The sequence below is a fragment of the Manis javanica genome, chromosome 6 (genome assembly GCF_040802235.1).
Source record: "Manis javanica isolate MJ-LG chromosome 6, MJ_LKY, whole genome shotgun sequence".
Lineage (NCBI taxonomy): Eukaryota > Metazoa > Chordata > Mammalia > Pholidota > Manidae > Manis > Manis javanica.
Window position 1 is genome coordinate 35,769,931 of NC_133161.1, and position 14,657 is coordinate 35,784,587.

Consider the following 14,657-nt stretch of genomic DNA (forward strand, 5'->3'; position numbering starts at 1 on the left):
GCAATCAGACAAAACAAAGAAATACAAGGAATCCAGATTGGTAAAGAAGAAGTTAAACTGTCACTATTTGCAGATGATATGATACTGTACATAAAAAACCCTAAAGACTCCACTCCAAAACTACTAGAACTGATATCGGAATACAGCAAAGTTGCAGGATACAAAATTAACACACAGAAATCTGTAGCTTTCCTATACACTAACAACGAATCAATAGAAAGACAAATCAGGAAAACAATTCCATTCACCATTGCATCAAAAAGAATAAAATACCTAGGAATAAACCTAACCAAAGAAGTGAAAGACTTATACTCTGAAAACTACAAGTCACTCTTAAGAGAAATTAAAGGGGACACTAATAAATGGAAACTCATCCCATGCTCATGGCTAGGAAGAATTAATATTGTCAAAATGGCCATCCTGCCCAAAGCAATATACAGATTTGATGCAATCCCTCTCAAATTACCAGCAACATTCTTCAATGAATTGGAACAAATAATTCAAAAATTCATATGGAAACACCAAAGACCCCGAATAGCCAAAGCAATCCTGAAAAAAAAGAATAAAGTAGGGGGGACCTCACTCCCCAACTTCAAGCTCTACTACAAAGCCATAGTAATCAAGACAATTTGGTACTGGCACAAGAACAGAGCCACAGACCAGTGGAACAGATTAGAGACCCCAGAAATTAACCCAAACATATATGGTCAATTAATATTTGATAAAGGAGCCATGGACATACAATGGCAAAATGACAGTCTCTTCAACAGATGGTGCTGGCAAAACTGGACAGCTACATGTAGAAGAATGAAACTGGACCATTGTCTAACCCCATATACAAAGGTAAACTCAAAATGGATCAAAGACCTGAATGTAAGTCATGAAACCATTAAACTCTTGGAAAAAAACATAGGCAAAAACCTCTTAGACATAAACATGAGTGATCTCTTCTTGAACATATCTCCCCGGGCAAGGAAAACAACAGCAAAAATGAGCAAGTGGGACTACATTAAGCTGAAAAGCTTCTGTACAGCGAAAGACACCATCAATAGAACAAAAAGGAACCCTACAGTATGGGAGAATATATTTGAAAATGACAGATCCGATAAAGGCTTGACGTCCAGAATATATAAAGAGCTCACACGCCTCAACAAACAAAAAACAAATAACCCAATTAAAAAATGGGCAGAGGAACTGAACAGTTTTCCAAAAAAGAAATGCAGATGGCCAAGAGACACATGAAAAGATGCTCCACATCGCTAATTATCAGAGAAATGCAAATTAAAACTACAATGAGGTATCACCTCACACCAGTAAGGATAGCTGCCATCCAAAAGATAAACAACAACAAATGTTGGCGAGGCTGTGGAGAAAGGGGAACCCTCCTACACTGCTGGTGGGAATGTAAATTAGTTCAACCATTGTGGAAAGCAGTATGGAGGTGCATCAAAATGCTCAAAACAGACCTACCATTTGACCCAGGAATTCCACTCCTAGGAATTTACCCTAAGAACGCAGCAATCAAGTTTGAGAAAGACAGATGCACTCCTATGTTTATCGCAGCACTATTTACAATAGCCAAGAATTGGAAGCAACCTAAATGTCCATCGGTAGATGAATGGATAAAGAAGATGTGGTACATATACACAATGGAATACTACTCAGCCATAAGAAGTGGAAAAATCCAACCATTTGCAGCAACATGGATGGAGCTGGAGAGTATTATGCTCAGTGAAATAAGCCAAGCGGAGAAAGAGAAATACCAAATGATTTCACTCATCTGAGGAGTATAGGAACAAAGGAAAAACTGAAGGAACAAAACAGCAGCAGAATTACAGAACCCAAAAATGGACTAACAGATACCAAAGGGAAAGGAACTGGGGAGGATGGGTGGGCAGGGAGGGATAAGTGGGGGGAAGAAGAAGGGGGTTATTAAGATTAGCATGCATGGTGGGGAGGGAGCAAGGGGAGGGTGGGCTGCACAACACAGAGAGGACAAGTAGTGACTCTACAACATTTTGCTAAGCTGATGGACAGTAACCGTAATGGGGTTGTTAGGGGGGACCTGATATAGGGGAGAGCATAGTAAACATAGTATTCTTCATGTAAGGGTAGATTAAAAATTTAAAAAAAAAAAAAAAAAAAGAAAGAAAGAAAGAAAATAGGGATTACTCCTTAACAGGATAAAACTATTGGTAAATCAAAGATCAACGCATGCTTTAAATATCCTTAATGTTGATCACTTAAAGGGTGTCAGATGATCAGCTATGGAGGTACTTTCTCTTAATTAAAAAAAAAAAAAAAAAAGCAGTTACTGTGTGCTGACCTCCAATGAGTTCTGCACAGTGGTATAGAGGGCATGTCAAAGTGTGGGCAAAGGGTCTGTTTGTTTCTATGCAGAAGATCAAGGCCTAGCTTGGATACCCAGAAAATGAACCAAGATACGATATGAGGAGGAGCTTCCGGCATCAGCACTCTCTGGAGGACTTGTGCCGGGGGATGATCATCAAAAAGCCTCCACAGGGATCCAGACGATGCTGCGGTTGTGGCTGCATCCAGCCCACTGTCTCCTGGACTTGCCATAAGAATGAGGAGGGAGATGTCTAGGCTGGCATGTGCATACAGTGAGACAACGAATTTGACCGGATCTGTACTGTTGGAACTCAACCAGGAGTTGGGAGGGGTGCAAGTTGTAGCACTCCAAAATCTCATGACTATAGACTATCTATGGTTAAAAGAACATATGGGAGGTGAACAGATCCCAGAAATGGGCTGCTTTAATTTGTCTGATGGTTCAAGTACAGTTGGACAATATCCATTATATCATAGATAAATTTTCACAAATGCCTAGTGTGCCTAAATGGTTTTCTTGGCTTCACTGGAGATGGATGGTAATTATAGATTTGCTTTGTTTATGTCACCGTATTCCTATTATGTTAATATGTGTGTGCAAATTAGTTAGTAGTTTAAAACCTATACATACTTAAGGTACTATACAAGAAGATATGTCAAAGAAATAATCAATCCTCCCAAGTTTCCTTCATATGCTACATCTATAGCTTTTCTTCTTCCTTCCTAATTACAACCCTTAAAAAGAATTCGTGCCTCATATCGAATTTACCGAGTATCATAATTCCTCCAGGTGGTAAAGATACCTCGAGACAAGTGCTGGGCATAGAAGCCACAGGGCATAAATCTGCAAAGAAGTAAAAAGCTAACCTTTGCAAACAATATGGCTTCTCTCTCACTTACCAACTTTACATTTCCCTGTATGGCCCCGGAAGATGACTGGTTAGCCAGAGACGGGTAAGATTCCTCAAGGGAGGAACAACCTAAGACAGGCACAGTCGCAGGGGGGCCATCAGGTGAGAATTTGGGGATCAACAGAGGTGAGGCTCAGAACCTCACCCCCCCTGCTTTGAGAGAAATCTTCTGCATCCGTGGATGTCTTGCTGCCCTTGTCTAGCCTGGATTAATACTTAGTCCATAGGCACACACCTGATCATCTACATTTGCCTTCTTACAGCACTAAACTATGTTTTCTACTTTTATCTTGCATCTACCTACCACTTCAGCATTTTATTAAAAATAAAAATAATAATAATAATAGGAGAAATGTGGGATCAACATGTAAATCAAGTACAAAAATCAAACGAATATTCATATTTGACCTGATTGTTTATAGGTCATATTGCATGATCAAAACTGAAAGTTTCTGTGATGACTGCCCTTGTACTGTTCACCATGTAAGAATTTATTCACTATGTAAGAATTCGTTCACCATGTAAGAACTTGTTCGTTATGCTTCAGAAGATTGGAGACCGACGAGAATTAGGCTTGAGATGGATTAATGATTGTACATTGAGCGTTGACCCCCCTATACTGAATTTTATTGTTGTTAACAACCATTTGATCAATAAATATGAGAGATGCCCTCTCAAAAAAAAAATAAATAAATAAAAATAAAAATAAAAAGCATATTTGTGGATGCTTAGGAGTGGGGAAGCAGCAGAGGTGAGCAGATAGGGTGGCGATTGCTAATGGGTACAAGATTTCTTTTTTAGATGATGAAATTATCTATGTTCTAAGAATCATGGTGATGGTTGCATATATGTGTGAATATACTAGAAACCATTAAATTCTACACTTCCAATGGGTGAACTGTACAGCATATGAATTACATCTCACTAAAGCTAATAACAAGCTGCTATTGAGTTAAATAACATGTAGGATATCATATTTATGCTGTAACACCACTTTTTTAAAGTTTACAAATGCACAAAGGAAAATTTTTTATTGTATGGACAAATGCAGTAGACGCCTTAGAAGTCACTTAAGCAGGAAGATGCACACATTCCAAGACAATGGGTTAGCTTTTGGAAAGAAAAAGAAGTAAAATTGCTAAGGGTGCAAAGAGGATTTCAAGCACAGTTTAGTTTTCTGAACTGAAGTGGTTTCAAAAGCAGGATATCAGGGCAGGGTCAGTCTGCAATTGTTTTAGTTTACGGGAACATTCTGATGCACTCCTATGGATGCAGCTTCATCAAGATATAAACTCATCTGTAATACTGTATTAAATATTAAAGCAAAAGCAGAATAATGATGTGAAGTAGTGGTTTTCTTTAAAATTTTTAGTAAATCTTTCTTGTTGGCTTTAGTAAGGTCCAAATTGGCACAAGCAAAAATTATCTTAATTGCTAACAATATTGCCAAAGTCTACTTACAGGAAACAAAGTCTATGAGATACCTCTACATGGTATATTTTGAACAGAAATAAGGACCTGGGTCTATGGTTAATGAAGACTTGTTATACGTTATGTCTTTTGATCATTTAGTCCTTTTCCCAAACTCTTTTCAATTTCTACTCTACTTTACTAGTGCTTTGACCAAAAATAGATGTAATACAATCTAACAAGTATCTGACCAGTGGAAGGATTTTGCATATTTTTTTCATCCAGTCTAGATTCTGACACTTCTCCCACAAATTACCTAAGCTAAAGGCTCATTTTCAATTTGCACATAATCCACTAGGTCCTCTGGACTGATGTTGAGCCACAAACAACCATGGATACTAGCATGTAAAATATCCTGACCTAGCGTCTGTAAGAGCAAGAATTTGCTTTGCTAGATTTCTTGGCCCTACAATATAGCAATTACAACTCTTCCACAGGGTTTGAAACACTTATTGTAAACTCTGTCACTTTAGTCCTGTAATTTCAGTGCAAAGATCTTCAAGACTTCATTCTCATTCTCTCTCTCTCTTTCTCCTCACCCCCTACATGTTTACCATGGTTCTCAGACAGATGCCACAGTGCCTTAGCAGAAGAGACCATCAATACATTACTGATAATGCCTTAAATCTCTTTGCAACAATTTTTCCCAGTTTCATACTCACCCACCCACCCACCCACCTGCAAAAAAATGTTTTATTGTGCTAGCTTCCCAGACACCGCCACTTTACTAAAGAACAAACATCTAGAAGCTAATATTTGCTTTTAATGAACATGATTTAAAACTCTTTCTTAGAGTGCCACTAAAGTGCTGCTTTTTAAAATTTTGTATTAAGGTATGATTAATATACATTCTTATGAAGATTTCACATGAAAAAACAATGTGGTTACTACATTTACCCATATTATCAAGTCCCCACCCATACCCCAATGCAGTCACTGTCCATCAATGCAGCCACTAAACTGTTTTTTAAAGTGATTTTTTTCATGACCAATTTGCATTATGCATAAATGAGTCCTCTGTCCTTTTAGTGACTAGAAGTGGATTCCCTGGGTCAACCTGGGAACATAAGAGAAGCCAGTCACCCACGCGATTTGATATTGCCACACATATAGCAGATATGAATTGCCCCCCAATCCTCAAAAAGCAGTATTTCAAAATAGTTCTGATCTGAGCCCACTCCTCCACACTCAGTGAGGCCAAAAAGGAACAATGTACTTACAGATTTTCAAGAATACCATCTCCTCTCTTTGCATCATGCAAGAATACTAGGCCTTACAAGGTCTAGAAAGATAATGAGGAAGATCTGATTCTCAGTCCATGTGGACAGTACCCCTTCCACCCCATCCTCCCACCCCCACTTACTCCCCACCTCCACCAGCCACCGGAAAACAACTCATTTCAGTGGCAGTTCTACTCCCTCCATCCCAGGCTTGGCCAAGGAGACCTTCAGCACAGTTCACAGGGCCACATTCTTCATGATCAGGCCTCTCCGGGCCTGTCTAAAGCCTGAGAGCCTCACCATAGGGGCCTAGATGTTTTCCTTGGAACCTAGCTTTTTCCCCTTAATATTTTAGCCACCACTATCATATTCAGGCAGACTGTTTTGGCTGATTATAGCTAAAACTTTGGAGAGCCAATGGCCCTAAGGGAACTGGATGACATGGGCACACTGTGGTGGGAGGAGAAAGGGAAAGGGTGCCCTGGACCATGTACACAATCTTGGGTGTGAACATGAGGGTAATCCTCAACCATCCCACACCCTTCTTTTCTCTCTCTCTCTGACAAAATGACAGCCCCACTGCCAAGGCCTTTCCCCACTCCCTGATTACCTGTCACATTCATGCAGTTTCCACAGCAACATGTACAGATTTCCTTTGTAGGGACTGGGCAAAAGCTGAGGCTGCAGGAGATGCTGGCCATCAACCTCCCTGAAAAAAATAGCTTAGATTTTAAGGTCTCTACTGATATACTTCTTGATTTAAAAATTAAAATTAATTTGTATTTGTGGTATAAATAACTAAATAGGCCCAGAACACCTGATGAAAAACAACTGTCTCTCATCCAACCCCTTCCGATTCCTAGTTCTGTTCCACAGAGACCACCACTTAAAACCATTTCTGTTTTGAGTTCTTTTGCTAATTATACCAATATCTTTAAAAAATGTGCTTATATTGCTATGTCCTCATTGATGAACTTTAGGCCATGTGAGTCTATCGACTTTCTGCCATAATGGGGTACAGGCTCAGCTCACACCATCATGCACCTTCTCTTCCACCTGTATCCTCATTTTTGATATTCAGGTAACTATCTTTAACTCACCTGCAGCTTATCTTTGTAATTTTAAATAATCAATTAAACTGCCATCGATTTTCAACACAACCTCCCGACTCCACAGTTTGTAAACTGAGGATATTAATACCCCTGCTCTGACTTCCACTGCCCCTTCCTCTTCCACCTGCCCCCTATTGACAGATACCTCTTTGCTTTTCCATTGTCAGAGGTAATACCATTTTTATTCTCTTGTGTATTCTATACTTTTTAAACGCAGTTTTCTGAACTGAAGTGGTTTCAAAAGCAGGATATCAGGGCAGGGCCAATTTGCAACTGTTTCAGTTTAAGGGGGACATTCTGATGTACTCCTATGGATGCAGCTTCATCAAGATATAAGCATTCACCATTTTTTAAAACAAGAATTAGAAATGTACACGATAGACTTCCCAAGCTTCACTCCATCCCTGGGCCTAAGAGAGTGGGAATGGGGGAGAGTATGTAGGTCATGCACTGCTTGGCTTTAAGAAGACAGATGCTTAGAGAGATTCGTATTAGGCCACCTCAAAATGTCATCTAATTTCTGTCCTCCCCCACACTCATTTTGTCAATGCTGCCATCCAGAGGAAAATATTGGAAAACTCAATTATCTCCTGCATTTGGGACAGGCTAGGCAGCTAATCTAAGTAAGAATAATAGCAAAACCTCATGAGAGAATATGTCTAGTAATGTAAATAGCCCTGTGGGAAAATGTAGTAAAATTACATAGAAAAATGCTTCATAAAAATGAAATCTTATCTGAAAAAGGCCAGTGCTAAATCTCTTCAATAAAATACAAACTGTTAAAATAAAATACTATAATCTCTAGTTCATCTCTGGTCTCCCAAGAAAGCTATAAAAGAGTCATTGTTCTCTTTTTACACACACCAGCCCACCATCAATTTAAGTGACTTCCCTAGAGCCCAATAAGGGAGCTCATGGGTTGCCACAGGCACCCAGTCCCATAAAGCTTGAAAATTAGTATAAGACAAGACTCAGTCTTGGATCCTGTACCACACATTTTAACTCTCACAGAAAAATCATTTCACTTCAAAAAAATATTCTGGTAAATACATAATTCTGCAACACACCTCCAAAAGTCTACACCACGGTGAGGCTTCAGAGTATCTGACAGTTCACTGATTCAACTGTCTTCCGGCAATGCTCTTTACTGCATTAGATAAACACTTAGTTGAGATATTAGATAGATAAAAACTTAGTGTCTCTTCAGAAATGAAGGAGAATAGACATTCCCTCATGAAGATACCCATCTGCATATGAGTGCCAGGGTATTTTTGAAAGAGAGCAGAGGAGGAAAAACATACAAAACAAAGAATGCAGTAGTTGTAAAACAATCTTGTTTCAACTGGGATTGACTTCCAAGTGAACAACTGCGGCTAAAAATGTGCTTAAGACCTCTCAAACAGAGCCTGCTGCTGCCTCTGCTTCATTTTTTAAATAAAAACGCCTGCCCAAATCCAGGTGAATTAAAAGCACCTTGGCTGGCCAAGTCAGCATCCTAGCTAAATCAGTTGCATTTTAGATATTGAATCAAACAAGAATTACTTAGCAGGCAACCTCTATGACAATCTGGATCTGACATTTAACCTAGAACTCAAATAGGAGATGCTGGAGGGAGGAGACGATATGGAAAACTCCAGGACGCTCTACTCTGTTCAGTTAAATTAAAAATGCAGCACAAGAAATAGGGAACTCCTAGATTACAAAGGCAGGACGGAAATAAAGAGGAATTTGGAGAAATTAAGGTTCTAGAGTGAGCTGAATTGACACGGAGCTGCCATCAGGAGACTGAGATGAACAGATGAGGAAAGAAGGATTAAATGCCTTAGGTCACCATTCATCTTTGCTAGGCTTGCAGGGGAAGTAGACTGCTTCCAGGGAGCTGCTGAGCAACAGACTGAGAGGCTGAAGATCTCTGGGGTGGTCAGGAGCTTTCGAGGAGGACAGCCCCCTCTGGATCTCAGTGATGGGTGGCCTCTCTGTCAGTAAAGGTGCCTAAAGGAGTAAAGCCAATTGATCTAGGAATTAAAGTGAGACTAACCCTCTTAGAGACCTCATTAAGCTGTGACATTTTAAAGTAAAAAAATGAGTGCAAACCACAGGTCTGGTATTTTAACATGTTAACCTAACATGCATAAACCTTTGTATATGAATGTGGACAACCCAGTAGGTGCCTGAGGGATCCAGAAACTCCTCATCCTACCCAGATGCCACAGCTCAGGATGTCCTTTCCATCACTGCTGTCAGACTCTACCTTTCTTCTATGCTGAGGTAGATGAAATACTTAGGGTTACCTGAACAGAATTATTCTCAGAGATGTAAAAGTCTTGCTTCCATCCTCTGTTCATAGAATGACCAGAAACTCTAATGTGCAGTCAACCCAATGTGGTCTGAGAGACAACAGAAGGCTGGGAAGGAAAATAGGAAGGAATTCCTTTTATTAGAAAAAAACAGAAAAGATGCTCACCTACACTGCTTTTTGTCACCTAGCCACTTGGAGCCCCCATTCCCTCATCCTTCCAGAAGGAATGAGCAGATATAATTCTAGGAAACAAACTGTTTGTAAAATATCCACTCTACAGTCTTGTCTTTTGCAAACTTTAGAACTGCCATATGTGACTATGGTGTCCAATGGAGTCATGCAACACTGTGGTCCCAAATACTTTTGGGCCCTAGGATTGATTGAGTTGTTTACTCAGCAAGCATTTTTACTGAGCACCTACTAAGTGCCAGGCTCTGTTCTAGAAGCTGAGAATATAGTAACATCAACATCAGAATCCTCATATTCATGTAATTTACATTCTCATAGGAGGCAGAGACTACAAATAAGTGAATAATAAATATACAATCAAGCAGTAGTAAGGGCTATGCAGAAAAACAAAAAGAAAGTGGCAGAGGTTGGGGTCAATGGAGCAGGTTGGTTGTTTTGCAGATGATTAGGTAAGATCACTCTGAATAGTAATAACTAAGTAAAATCTGGATGATGAGAAAAAGCAAGCCCAAGGGAGTATGACTTTTATTAGAAGTGTGATGGAAAGCCATTATAGGGCTCTGTGCAGGGGAGTGAAATGACAGATGATGTTTTTAACAATCCCCCTGGCTGATATAAGAATAGATTTTATTGGGGCAAAAGAGGATGCAGAGAGACTGGTGAGAGATGACAAAGACTCAGACAAGCGTGACAGAGTGAAAGTGATACATGGTCAGAGTCAGCAAATACATTGAAAATGAAGTGTAGACTGATGGACTGGATGGAGGAAAAACAGAAAACAAGGATGTCTTCTAAGTGTTTGGACTAAGCAATTAGATAGAAGGAAGTGCCACGTACTGTAATGGGGAAGACTATAAGAGAAGCACGTGGGGGGAATGAGGGTAGTTAGGAGTTTTACTTAGGACATTTTAAGACCAGTATGCCCATTAGACATCCAAATAGAGATGTCAAAAGGCAGCTGGATATCAAATCTGGAGCTTAAATAAGAAGTCAGAACTGACTGAAGATACATATTTGGAGGTCATCAACCATGTGTAACATACCACATATTAGAATAAAGTTTTCTACTCTTATCTACTTGATCAATAAAGCTTTGCATTCTACTTACTTTCCTGCTAGAAAAGGTACCCAAGGGCAGTTTAAAGGCTTTCTGCAAAGACTGAAAAGTTTACCAATGATTGAAGACCCTCCAAAGCCTTCTTTTGAGGCAACTTTCAGGGCTTTTTCCAACTGATTCTGCTTTGTTAAGAAGTAAAAAGCTGCTTAAGCTCCAGATCTGTTCATGATTTTAGAAATGCACTTGGGCGAAGTGCCCTCTATTTATCTGCTTACAGTTATCATAGCTCCCACCTGGCCACATATACAGCTACAACTCAGGTGAGCTCTTATTGGTGCTAGGATTCCTTATGAAAAAATAAGCTAGCTCCATTTGCCCTCCTTGCCATTTTCCATTTTGTATCCACACAGAATACAGATTAATTAAAAGGATTCAGAGATCTTACACAGAAGCCAAGGGCAGAAATATAGTCAAGACAAAGAAGGACCTGGAACCAGGAGCAGGGAAGTTACCAGGACTCTGTTTGTCCTTTCTGGTCTAGGTGTTTGCTTTGCTCTTCCTTCTCAGGGCAGATGCATTCTATTTTCTGGGCCACATGGAGTAATATGGCCACCCCACAGATTAACTCCAGCCACATGTATAATAGAGTATATCATTAGCTTTGATTCTTCTCACCTCTCACCACCCATCCCTCAGGCCTCCTATGCACGCCGTGGACCATATGACTTCAGTGCCACCCAGGGCAGAGTGTATTTATCTACATCTTAACCATTGTCATATTAGGCCAACAGAACAAGGCTGAAGTGAGAGTGTGTCTGCCCGACGCCCAGGCTCTAACCGTCTGCTGCATTTCCACTTGTTCTCTTGTAACTCTACCATTGCCATGTATCTTAGTCTGTTTAGGCTGCTTCACATGATACCATAATGCATTAAACTCAGTGGCTTACATTCAACAGAAATTTATTTCTCACAGTTCTAGATGCTGGGAGGTCCAAGATCAAGATACCAGCAGACGGGGTTCCCGGTTCCTAGATGTCTCTCTCGCTATGTGCTCACATGGTGGAAGGGATAAGAATCTTCTGAGATCTCTTTTATAAAGCCATTAATCCCATTCATGATGGCTCCACTTATTATGACCTAGTCACCATCATCTTAATACCATCTTAATACCATCATCTTGGGGGTTAGGATTTCAACATAGGAATGTCAGTGGTGGAGGGAACACAAACATTCAGACCAGAGCACCATGAGAACATGCCCAGCCTAGGCCACTGGTTCAGAGATGGGGTAAAAGGCACAGGGAATGGAGCCGCTCAGTTGGGGCCAGACTAGATCAACCAAACCCCTGGCAAGCCTAGATGCATGAACATACATGAACACTGATGCTCGTATGACCTTGTGATGTGTGGTTGTTTTGCAACAGTGTTTTTCCAGAGTTACCTGATACATGTTGTGGTTATAATCATTCACAGAGACTGTGTCTGAATCTCAATTTCACTTTCTGAGGAGACAACAGAAGATTCATTTTGGGCCAAGTGTCAACCCTATTGCTAAAGAAGGTGGTCCAGGCTGTGAGTATAAACCTGGCTAGTGGGGGCTACCCCTACAGATCAAGAGACAATTTCCAGAAGAAGGTGGAGGTGAGGTGGTTATTATGAGTTGAGCAGGCACCCAAAAGGAGTCTACTTCTATTTTATGTGTAAAGTGGTCCCTGAAGCAAGAATGGCCTGTTTCCTCTGAGAAAAGTTGTCTCCTGCAAGAAAAGTTCAGAATTTCAGAGGCAACTTTACTTTGAGAAAAAAAAAGAAGAAAACAGCCACATTCTTTAAAAAGAGCAGATAGCAGGGATGAGAACAAGCAGGGATGTTTAAATGCTATTAACCACAGGATTTGGGCAGAATTTGATCAATGGTTTGCAAGGAAATCAAGTGTGAAATAGAAGGGACAGCAAGAAATTTCAGCTCTCACTCTCCTGTGACTCCAGAAGCCACACCATGCAGTTGGCCACCAGATGTGGCTATGAGCCTGCCGAAGGATACAGAGCTTCTCTTGAAGAAAATGGATCAGGGTATAAAGGTGAAGCTGAGACATAATCACAACCGTTTCAAATGTAATGAATACACAGTGATGTTAGTCCTTTACTTGAGTGGTGAATTTTAAATCAGAGTTACTACACTGCAGAAAAAATGGTTTATTCAAATTAGCTTCATGGTAACAAGAAAACAAATTGATAAGGTTCGAAGTTGTTTTTGCCTTAAACAGAGATTCTGTTTCCTCTAATCACTCTTGGAGGAGATGAGAATTTAAAAATTTTGAACATTCATATAGAGAAATGTTTATAATAATGCTCATGGTTCCATGTGCATCTAAAATTTAAATAACTCTAATTACCAAGCCATTTCTCAAAATATTAATATGAGGATGGAGATTGTTTTTCCTCTGTCACTTCTAGTGAAGAAATGCTGATTGTGTTTTTACTTGCTTACATAAATACAAGCAAACATATAGATATATATATATATTTGAACTACCATGGTTATTACACACACTATGTGCTAAAATTTAAATTGAATAAATAACTACAGAAAAAAGTCATAGCCAAATGGACTATGGATAGATCTTTGAATAACTGGTATGAATCTGAAATTAGTGCATGATACTTGTCAAGAACCAATGATTCCTGAAGGATTCTTTTTGGAAGCAATTAATTAATAACATTCATTAATGATAATGAGGGCATTTAGGAGGTACATGGTGTCCTGTCAAATACTTGCCAGGTAAGCAATAAAATTTGAACAAAGGATCTAATTTCATGAGAGAACTGCAAAAAAGTTGAGAAGAAATAGAAAGCTGTTCCAAATACTTTATAAGAAATAATACTGGGAGCAGAGTCACCTAGCAAGCAGCCCTTCAGAGAGTTTGGGTTTTAATGAAAAGCTGGAAGAGCTGGCCTTCAGCTTGTGGTTCCTCCTAGGCAAACATCCCAGAGGCAAGGCAACTCAGACGGCTGCTCTGGAGGTGGGTCACTTCCTCAGCCCTGCCTTAGACCTACTGAATCTGATGTCCCACACTAGACTAGGGATCTGTATTTTTAATAGGTCCCCCAGATGATTCGGTTGTGCAACCAATTTGGAAACCATTGCCCTGGAGGGAAAAATAAAAGCTACTGTTGACACAGCTGGTACCTCTGTGGTGGTACCCAGCAGGCCTTCAGATTGCCCTGAAAACACATATCACCTCTTTAGTTGAACACTCCCCACTCTGCTCTCCTCCCCACCATGGTTTAAGACTCTCCCTAGAATCTCCCCTTCTTCAGACATACAGGAGAAGGTGTTTTAACTTTCTAAAATCTTGTTTTTTAATTGTTAAAAAGTCTCAAGTGAAACGCAATCCATCTAAGACATGAACAATTTGGAATTAAACTGGCATAGGGCCTAGACAAAGGAATCTAAATTCTCTATTCATGGCTGTGATACAAAGAGGAACAATTGATCGCAAACCTGGTTTCCCTTGAAATGCACATTTTAAATCTGTTGGCACTGTTTCGTATTTGAAAAACACACGCCACACTTAATTCATGACTCCTTCATTCTTTGTTTGTTGATCTTTTGAATTATATACCTTTATTACACCAAGTTGCCTAAATGGGATTATGCTATATGACAAACTGCTTATAAGTGAAAAACTAAGAGCCTCCATCGGTCCACATAGCTTTCTGATGAGCAAGCGAGGCAGCACTCGCACAAAGCCGTGCTCAGAGCCCCACTGCACGACTCCTGGCAGCCTCCAGAGCACCCGCAAGCTGTGTGGAGGCTGGCTCCGGGCCAAACAGTATCACTGAGGGGTGGACAGGCAGGCAAAGGCAGGTGGGAGTCCTGCCCTTTGGTGATGGACTGCTGTGAAGCTCAGGTTGCAATTTGGATCTTACCATTAATGCGAACAAAGTAAAGTCTGAAGAACTTATACTCAGGGACCTAATAATCTTTAGATTTCCAACACGGTTGGAAGGATAAGCTCTGCATCTCTGACCCTCTTACACTGTTTTTG

At 40.1% G+C, this 14,657-nt stretch overlaps 1 long non-coding RNA gene across 3 annotated transcripts in view; it reads right to left on the minus strand.

Annotated features, from left to right (window-relative positions):
* Positions 1–14,657, minus strand: part of LOC108388157 (uncharacterized) — a 119,377-nt gene that overhangs the window by 79,437 nt on the left and 25,283 nt on the right. For 2 of the 3 annotated variants that reach the window (XR_012132184.1, XR_012132183.1), the window contains 2 exons: positions 6,564–6,662; positions 5,954–6,015 (listed from right to left, as the gene is read on the minus strand). This is a non-coding gene — a long non-coding RNA (uncharacterized lncRNA). The remainder of the gene's footprint in view (positions 1–5,953; positions 6,016–6,563; positions 6,663–14,657) is intronic. The other variant, XR_012132185.1, reaches the window with a different exon arrangement.